Source organism: Scyliorhinus canicula, chromosome 7 (genome assembly GCF_902713615.1).
Source record: "Scyliorhinus canicula chromosome 7, sScyCan1.1, whole genome shotgun sequence".
NCBI lineage: Eukaryota > Metazoa > Chordata > Chondrichthyes > Carcharhiniformes > Scyliorhinidae > Scyliorhinus > Scyliorhinus canicula.
Genome location: NC_052152.1, coordinates 92,250,801 through 92,260,903, shown reverse-complemented (window position 1 = coordinate 92,260,903; position 10,103 = coordinate 92,250,801).

Here is a 10,103-nt window from a genome sequence, read left to right as displayed (position 1 = left end):
GTGGACAGGTGGGATCGCTGCCTGATCGGTGGCCTCGTGGTGCAAGACGCCCGGAGGAGACATGATGACATGCGGAGAAGTGCGGTTGGGTGATGGGCAGGGAACTTTACGCAACGCCCTCCTGTTGTGCCGTAAAATGGAGCCATCAGCCATTTGGACAATGAAAGACCTGGGAGCAGTGTGTCTGATGACAACAGCTGGGGCTGACCAACCTCCCTCAGGCAGCTGAACGCGAACAACATCATCTGGAGCCAGCGCAGGCAGATCCATGACATGAGCATCATACGTGATCTTTTGCTGGTCCCTGGATTGCTGCACCTTCTGTAGCAGCGTGAGGTGGTCAAGGTCTGGAACATGGAAGGCTGGAACAGTCGTCCTCAGGTTACGGTTCATGAGCAACTGCGCCGGAGACAAACCAGTCAACAAAGGGGTTGCCCTGTATGCCAATAGCGCCAGGTTGAAATCCGAGGCTGAGTCTGCAGCCTTGCAGAGCAACCGCTTGACAATATGGACCCCTTTCTCGGCATTCCCGTTTGATTGCGGGTACTGGGGACTGGATGTGATGTGACTAAAGTGGTAGGGTCGTGCAAAGTCAGATCACTCTTGGCTGTAGAGACATGGACCATTGTCACTCATTACCGTGAGTGGTATCCCATGCCTGGCAAATGTCTCTTTGCAGGCTTTGATGACGGACTTGGACGTGAGGTCCGACAGTTTCACCACTTCCGGGTAGCTGGAAAGTAGTTGACCAGGAGCCCGTAATCACGCCCATTGGTGTGAAAGAGGTCTATCCCCACCTTGGACCACGGAGAGGTCACGATCTCGTGCTGTTGTAGCGTTTCCTTGGGCTGAGCTGGTTGAAACTTCTGGCATGTTGTGCAGTCAAGGACTGTGTTGGCAATGTCCTGGCTGATGCCAGGCCAGTAAACTGCCTGCCGAGCTCTGCGTAGACATTTCTCGACCCCCAGGCGACCTTCATGGATCTGTCTGAGCACCATGTTTTGCATGCTTTGGGGAATGACGATTCTATCTAGTTTAAGAAGGATCCCCTCAACAACCGTCAGCTCGTCCTTAACATTGAAGAACTGGGGGCACTGCCCCTTTTGCCAGCCATGGGCGAGGTGCTTCATCACGCGCTGCAGTAGGGGATCTTTGGCAGTTTCGTCGCGTATTTGTATAACTCGTTCATCAATGGCTGGGTTGCTGGCACACAACTGCACCTGTGCTTCAATGTGGCGAATGAAGTCACCCTGTTCACACGGCGTGGTGACGGATCAGGATAGGGCATCCGCGATGATCAGCTCCTTACCCGGTGTGTAGACGTGTTCGAAGTCATATCGGCGGAGATGAAGACGAATTCGCTGTAGCCGAGGTGTCATGTCATTTAAATCCTTCTGGATTATGTGGACTAAAGGCCTGTGGTCTGTTTCCACCGTGAACTTTGGCAGCCGTATACCTAGTAATGAAACTTGACTATTCCAGTCAGGAGATCCAAGCACTCCTTTTCGATCTGGGCATACCGTTGTTCGGTCGGAGTCATGGCCCTGGAGGCTTATGCCATTGGAGCCCAAGACAAGGAGTCATTTTGCTGGAGGAACACCGCCCCAATGCTGCCCTGGCTTGCGTCAGTGGATATCTTGGTATCCTTGGTTGGGTCAAAGAATGATGTGGAGATGCCGCCGTTGGACTGGGGTAAGCACAGTAAGAAGTCTTACAACACCAGGTTAAAGTCCAACATGTTTGTTTCAAACACTAGCTTTCGGAGCACTGCTCTTTCCTCATGTGAATGAAATGGTATGTGATGCACAATCAATGGACATGAAACGTAGGTGAAGTCCGAATCAAAAGGCTTTAATCAGCAAGAAGTGAGCCCAGCAGCAGGAGTACAGAAATGGCCTGGCTGCTGGGGAACACGGGTTCTTATACCCCGCCTCGTAGGCAGGGCTACCTTCCTCTCGACCAATGAGAATACAGAGAACACGATACTTGGGCCAATGGGCAGCGAGCCCTCTGCACCAATGGCAGCTCACACTCCCAGGTACCGTAATACCCCTAGTCATATTACCACATTCACCCCTTGTTGAGAAAGGAACCGGGGGGGTGCGTGTGTGCGGGGAATGAGGACGTGGAGGGGGGGTTGTCCTGTGCGAGTGGGTAAGAGACTGGTAGTATGACTAGTGATGTTGGATCGTACCTCTCCAACGGTGGCTGCCCACTGGCCCGAAACTATGTACAGGGTGTCAGAACATGGTAACTATATACAGATTTGAGGGAGAAAAAAAACGAGAGAACAAGCAACAAGGTCCATTAACAGTTCACATAGACACGATCAGCCGATCGGGGGCCTTGGACGTCCTCTGCGACCTGCGGATCTTCGCTGGATACGTTGAAGTTGTGGGCGTCCGTGACTCCAGGAGCGATGAACTGGTCCTTGTGGCTGCGTCCGTATCCCTAGGCAGAGCTGGAGAGGGCCGGGCCGGGGAAGGGGCATCCGGTCCTCTAGGCGGCGCGGGTAAGGGTGTTAGCGGGCCGGGGGGGAGCGCCTGCCGGAAGCAGTTGCGGCTGGAGGGGGGTCGGGGGGGCTGGCGCCGGGGGCGATGGCCAGGATCCGGCGGGTGCCAGGCCCCGTAGGGAGACCGTGTCCTCTCGGCCGTCGGGATACTCCACATACACGTACTGCGGGTTCGCGTGGAATAGCTGGACCCTGTTGACCAACGGGTCCGACGTGTGCGCCCGCAGGATGGGCCCGGGGGTAGCCAGCCAGGTCAGGAGCGGGGTCCCTGAGGAAGACTTCCTGAGGAAAACAAGAAGGCGTTCGTGAGGCGTTTGATTAGTGGATGTGCAAAGTAGTGACCGGATTGAGTGGAGGGCGTCTGGGAGGACCTCTTGCCAGTGGGGGACTGGGAGATTTCTGGACCGTAGGGCCAGTAGAATGGTTTTCCAGACCGTGCCGTTCTCCCTCTCGACCTGTCCGTTTCCCCGGGGGTTGTAACTGGTCGTCCTGCTGGAGGCAATGCCCCTGCTGAGCAGGAATTGACGCAGTTCGTCACTCATGAAGGAGGACCCCCTATCGCTATGGATGTAAGCTGGGAATACGAACAGGGAGAAAATGGTGTGTAGGGCTTTAATGATGGTAGTGGTGGTCATGTCGGGGCAGGGGATGGTGAACAGGAAGCGGGAGCACTCGTCAATCACGTTGAGGAAGTACGTGTTGCAGTCGGTAGAGGGGAGGGGACCTTCGACGTCCATGCTGAGGCGTTCAAAGGGGCGGGAAGCCTTTATCTTTTTTTTTAAATAATTTTTATTCAAATTTTCCAACAACAAATTTTATCCCAACAACGAAAAGAGAAAACCAATAACCCCTCCCCCCCAATACAGAAACAATAAATTAACAACAGGAAAGAATAATAAACATAGAACCATAAGAACAAACCCCCATAATGAACCCATAGTACCCATCCCCCAATCCCCCCCCCCCCCCCCCCCCCCCCCCCCCCCCCACCCCGGGTTGTTGCTGAAGTTGACCACCCTCTAATGCTCCGCCAGGAAATCAAGAAAAGGCTGCCACCGCCGGAAGAACCCCTGCACCGACCCCCTCAGGACAAACTTAACCCTCTCCAGTTTAATGAACCCGGCCATGTCGTTAATCCAGGATTCCGGGCTCGGGGGCTTCGCGTCCCTCCACTGTAAAAGAATCCTTCGCCGGGCTACTAGGGACGCAAAGGCCAGAATACCGGCCTCTCTCGCCTCCTGCACTCCCGGTTCCGATGCCACCCCAAAAATAGCGAGCCCCCAGCCCGGTTCCACCCTGGAACCGACCACCTTGGACAAGGTCCCCGCCACCTCCTTCCAGAACCCCTCCAACGCCGGACACGCCCAGAACATGTGGGTGTGATTCGCCGGGCCTCCCGAACACCTCCCACACCTGTCCTCACCCCTAAAGAACCGGCTCAGCCTGGCCCCAGTCATATGCGCCCGATGCAGCACCTTTAGCTGGATTAGACTAAGCCGTGCACAAGAAGAGGAGGAATTCACCCTCCCCAGGGGGTCCGCCCACGTCCCCTCATCAGTCTCCTCCCCCAACCCCTCCTCCCACTTCACTTTCAGCTCCTCCACCGAGACCGCCTCCCCCTCCTGCATCACCTGATAAATTGCAGAGATCCTGCCTTCACCGACCCACGTCCCCGAGAGCACCCTATCTGCACCCCCCTTGGCGGCAATAACGGAAACTCCGCTACCTGCCCTAATCTGCATATACCTAAAGGAATTCCTTGGGGGTAGACCCCACTTCCCCTCCAACTCCTCTAAGGTCGCAAACTTCCCGTCTATGAAGAGGTCCCCCATCCGCCTGATACCTGCCCTGTGCCAACTCAAAAAACCTCCATCTATCCTCCCTGGTACAAACCGGTGGTTCCCCCGTATCGGGGACTAGACCGAGGCCTTCACTTCCCCTCTATGCCTCCTCCACTGCCCCCCAGATCTTGAGGGTAGCCATCACTACCGGACTCAAAGAGTACCTTGCCAGGAGGAGCGGCAACGGCGCCTCTAAACTCGTGCCCACACAGGACACCGCCTCCATCCTCTTCCATGTGGCTCCCTCCCCCTCCATCACCCACCTACGAATCATTGCCACATTCGCAGCCCAGTAATACCCACACAGGTTGGGCAGCGCCAATCCATCCACCTCCGTGCCTCGCTCCAAGAATACCCTCCTCACCCTCAGGGTCTTCTGCGCCCACACAAACCCCGTAATGCTCCTGTTAACCCTCCTTAAGAAAGGCTTCGATAATGGGTAAACACTGGAAGAGAAACAAAAACCTCGGGAGCACCGTCATCTTAACTGACTGGACCCTGCCCACTAGGGAGAGAGGCAACACATCCCACCTCCTGAACTCCTCCTCCATCTGCTCCACCAGCCTCGTGAAGTTTAACCTACGCAGGGCCCCCCAGCTCCTGGCTATCTGGACTCCCAGGTATCTGAAGCTCCTCTCTGCCCTTTTCAGCGGGAGCTCCCATATCTCTTTCTCCTGGTCCCCCATATGCACCACAAACAGCTCACTCTTCCCCACATTGAACTTATAGCCAGAGAAGTCTCCGAACTCCCCCAGGATCCTCATCACCTCTGGCATCCCCCCCGCCGGATCCGCAATGTATAGCAGTAACTCGTCCACGTACAGCGACAGCCGGTGCTCCCCCCCCCCCCCCCCCCCCCCCGCACAATCCCCCTCCAGTTCCTCGATTCCTTCAGTGCCATGGCCAGGGGTTCGATCGCCAACGCGAAGAGCAGGGGAGACAAGGGGCACCCCTGCCTCGTCCCCCGGGACACTCGAAAGTCCTCCGACCTCCTCCCATTTGTCACCATGCTCGCCACCGGAGCACTATACAACAGCCTCACCCACCTAATAAATCCCTCACCAAACCCAAATCTCCTCAACACATCCCACAGGTAGCTCCACTCCACCCTGTCAGAAGCTGTCTCCGCATCCATCGATGCCACTATCTCCTCCTCCCCGTCCACCGCCGCCATCATTATGACGTTAAGAAGCCGCCGCACATTGACATTCAGCTGCCTCCCCTTCACAAAACCCAATTGGTCCTCGTGAATGACCTGCGGGACCACATCCTCCACCCTCTTGGCCAGTATCTTGGTCAGCAGCTTCGCGTCCACATTGAGGAGCGAGATCGGCCTGTGAGATCCACTGGAGGGGGTCCTTATCCCGCTTCAAGATCAAAGAAATTAATGCTCTGGACATCGTCGGGGGCAAGGCCCCCCCTCCCTTGCTTCATTCAGGGTCCGCACTAACAGCGGGCCCAAGTCTGAAAACTTCTTGTAAAATTCCACCGGGAACCCGTCAGGCCCCGGTGCCTTCCCTGACTGCATACTCCCCATTGCCTTGATCAGCTCCTCCAACTCGATTGGGGCCCCCAGACCCTCCGCCCGCTCCTCCCTCACTCTCGGGAACTCCAGTTTGTCCAAAAAGCGGTCCATCCCACCCTCCTCCCAGGGGGCACTGACCGGTACAACTCATCATACAAGGTCCTGAACACCCTGTTAATGCCCCTTGCACTCCGCACTAGACTCCCTCCTACATCTCTAACTCCCCCTATCTCCCTCGCTGCCTCCCGCTTCCGGAGCTGGTGGGCCAGCATCCGACTTGCCTTCTCCCCGTACTCATATACCGCCCCCTGCGCTCTCCTCCACTGCGTCTCCGCCTTCCGGGTGGTCAATATGTCAAACTCCGCTTGGAGACTATGACGCTTCCTCAAAAGCCCTTCTTCCGGGATCTCCGTGTACCTCCTGTCCACCCTTACCATTTCTTCCACCAACCTCTCCCTCTCATTTTTCTCCCCCCTCTCCCTGTGTGCCCTAATAGAAATCAGCTCCCCTCTAACCACCGCTTTCAACGCCTCCCAGACCACACCCACCTGCACCTCCCCATTGTCATTAGCTTCCAAATACCCCTCTATACACCTACGGCGGGAAGCCTTTATCAGATGCGCTTTTTCGGGGCGGTAGAAGTGCGGCTTGCACTCTGTGCAGATGTGGCAGTCCCTAGTGACTGTCCTGATATCCTCGATGGAGTAGGGCAGGCTGCGGGTCTGTATAAAGTGAAAGAAGCGGGTGACCCCCCGGGTGGCAGAGGTCCGCGTGGAGGGTTCGAAGGCGATCCACTTCTGCGTTGGCACAGGTGCCGCGGGACAGGGCATCGGGAAGCTCGTTCAGTTTCCCAGGACGATACAAGATGTCGTAATTGTAGGTGGACAATTCGATCCTCCACCGCAAGATCTTGTCATTCTTTACCTTGTCCCTCTGTGCATTGTCAAACATGAAGGCCACCGACTGTTGGTCTGTGAGGAGGGTGAACCTCCTGCCGGCCAGATAGTGCCTCCAGTGTCGCACAGCTTCTACTATGGCCTGTGCTTCCTTCTCGAGCGAAGAGTGGCGGATTTTGGAAGCATGGAGGATACAGGAGAAGAAGGCCACGGGTCTGCCCGCTTGGTTGAGGGTGGCTGCCAGAGCTACATCAGACGCGTCGCTCTCGACCTGGAAGGGGAGGGATTCGTCGATAGCTCGCATCATGACCCTTGCAATATCTGCTTTGATGCGGCTGAAGGCCTGGCGGGCTTCCATCAACAGGGGGAACGTGGCTGATTGGATGAAGGGACGGGCTTTGTCGGTGTAATTGGGGACCCACTGGGCGTAATATGAGAAAAAACCAAGGCAGCGCTTGAGGGCTTTGGAGGAGTGGGGGAGGGGGAGCTCCATCAGGGGGCGCATGAGTTCCGGGTCGGGGCCTTTCACTCCATTACGCACTACGTAGCCGAGGATGGCTAGACGGTCGGTGCTAAACATGCATTTGTCCTTGTTGCAGGTCAGGTTCAGGAGCTTCGCGGTTTGGAGGAATTTGCGGAGATTGGTGTCGTGGTCCTGCTGATCGTGGCCGCAGATGGTGACATTATTGAGATACGGGAAGGTTGCCCGTAAACCGTATTTGTCGACCATTCGGTCCATCTCCCTTTGGAAGACCGAGACCCCGTTTGTGACACCGAAGGGAACCCTTAAGAAGTGGTAGAGCCGCCCATCCGCTTCGAACGCAGTGTACTTGCGATCACTTGCGCGGATGGGGAGCTGATGATAGGGCGGACTTGAGGTCCACCGTGGAGAAGACCTTGTACTGCACGATCCTGTTGACCAGGTCAATATACGGGGGAGAGGGTACGTGTCCAGCTGCGTAAACCTGTTGATGGTCTGACTGTAGTCTATGACCATCCTATTCTTCTCCCCAGTCTTTACCACCAGCACTTGTGCTCGCCAGGGGCTGTTGCTAGCCTCGATGACCCCCTTTCTTCAGAAGCCGTTGGACCTCGGACCTGATGAAGGTCCGGTCCTGGGCACTGTACCGTCGACTCCTGGTGGCGACAGGTTTGCAATCCGGGGTGAAGTTTTCAAAGAAGGACGGGGGATCGACTTTGAGGGTCGCAAGGCTGCAGACAATGAGGGGGGGCATGGGGCCGCCGAATTTAAATGTTAGGCTCTGGAGGTTACACTGGAAGTCTAACCCCAGGAGTGCTGCCGCGCAGAGGTGAGGGAGGACGTATAGCCTGTAGTTTTTAAATTCTCTCCCTTGGACCGTGAGGCCCGCTATGCAGCACCCCGTGATTTGTACTGAGTGAGAGCCGGAGGCCAGGGCGATTTTTTTGCTTAACCGGGCAGACATGATTGAATGGTGGAGTGGACTCGATGGGCCGAATGGCCTTACTTCCACTCCTATGTCTTATGGTCTTATGGTCTTATGGACAGGGAGAGCACAGCGTCTTACCGTGGTGGGTGGACGAAACTCTCCGTGCTCCCGGAGTCCAGCAGACAGTTCATCTCAGTTGAGTAAAATCTTCCTTGTTGCTGTAGAGAGGGTGCGGGGTCGAGACTGATCCAGCGTGACTGAAATGAGTAGTGGCAGATAGGGAATAGTCATCAGGCAGGGAGTAGTCACCCGCGGGGTCCTCGGAGCCGACCCAAGATGGCGGCGCCCGTCGGTCGCACATGGTGGGGGGTGGAGTTCCACGTTGCCCAGGGGGCCACCGCACAGTCGGGGGCATACGAGCGTGCGTTTCGGTTTGCGACATCTAGGGAGGTGGAGAGGGCCCGTGCCTCCGTGAGGCTTAAGGTTTCTCTTTCCAATAGTCTCTGGCGGATCTGCGAGGACTGCATGCCTGAAATGAAGGCGTCAGCAGACACCTGTGGGCAGCCGCAGTTCCTCCCCAGCACAAGGAGGGCACAGTAAAAATCGTCCAGTGACTCACCAGGGATCTGCTGCCTTGTGGCTAGTAAGTGCCGAGCGTAGACTTGGTTTACCGGCCGTATGAAGTGTTCTTTGAGCAGGTCCATAGCCGCGTCATAGCCTGTCGTGTCCTCGATGAGCGTGTATATGGCGGTGCCGACGCACGAGTGGAGGATATGCAGTTTTTGCTTAGAATGCGAACACTTGCAGGTAATTGAATCTTTACAGGACGTGCGACAACGCAGAATCGCTGAGCAGAAACTTATAGACAAGTTCCGCACACATGAGTGCGGCCTCAACCCGGACCTGGGATTCATGTCGCATTACATTCACCCCCCCACCATCTGGCCTGGGCTTGCAAAATCCTACCAACTGTCCTGTCTTGAGACAATTCACACCTCTTTAACCTGGGATTATCCCTCTCTCTGGATCTGTAAAGGTTCAATTACCTGCAAATGCTCGCATTCTAAGCATTGTCTGGCATCTTTGACTTTGTCTATATATATGTTTCTGGAACATACCTCTTCATTCACCTGAGGACGGAACAGTGCTCTGAAAGATAGTGTTTGAAACAAATATGCTGGACTTTAACCTGGTGTTGTAAGACTTCTTACTGGGTCAAAGAATGCCAGTACTGGGGCTGTGGTGAGCTTTGCTTTCAGCTCAAGCCACTCCGCTTGATGTGCGGGAAGCCACTGGAACACTGTCAACTTTTTTACGAGATGCTGGAGGGCTGTGGTATGGGATGCCATGTTGGGAATGAATTTCCAGAGAAAATTCACCATCCCGAGGAAACGGAGGACCGCCTTTTTGTCCTCTGGGGTCTTCATGGCATTGATTGCCAGCACCTTGTCAGTGTCAGGTTGCGCACCCTGCTGTGAAATGTGGTCACCCAGAAGCTTGATAACGGACGTACCAAATGTGCATTTGGCCCTGTTGAGCTGGAGGCCATTTTCATGAATCCGCTGGAAAACTTGTTTGAGGTGAGCGATGTGATCCTCGGGTGTCGTGGACCAGATGATCACGTCATCCACATAGACTCGCACCCCCTCGATGCCCTCCATCATTTGCTCCATTAAGCGATGAAATACTTCAGAAGCTGATGATACCAAAAGGCATGCGGTTGTAGCAATACCTGCCGAACGGAGTGTTAAACGTGCACAGCTTCCGACTGGACTCGTCCAGCTGTATCTGCCAGAACCCACGGGAGGTGTCCAGTTTGTTAAAGAATTTGGCATGAGCCATCTCACAGGTTAACTCTTCTCGCTTTGGGATCAGGTAGTGCTCTCGCATGATGTTGCGATTCAGGTCTTTGGGATCAAT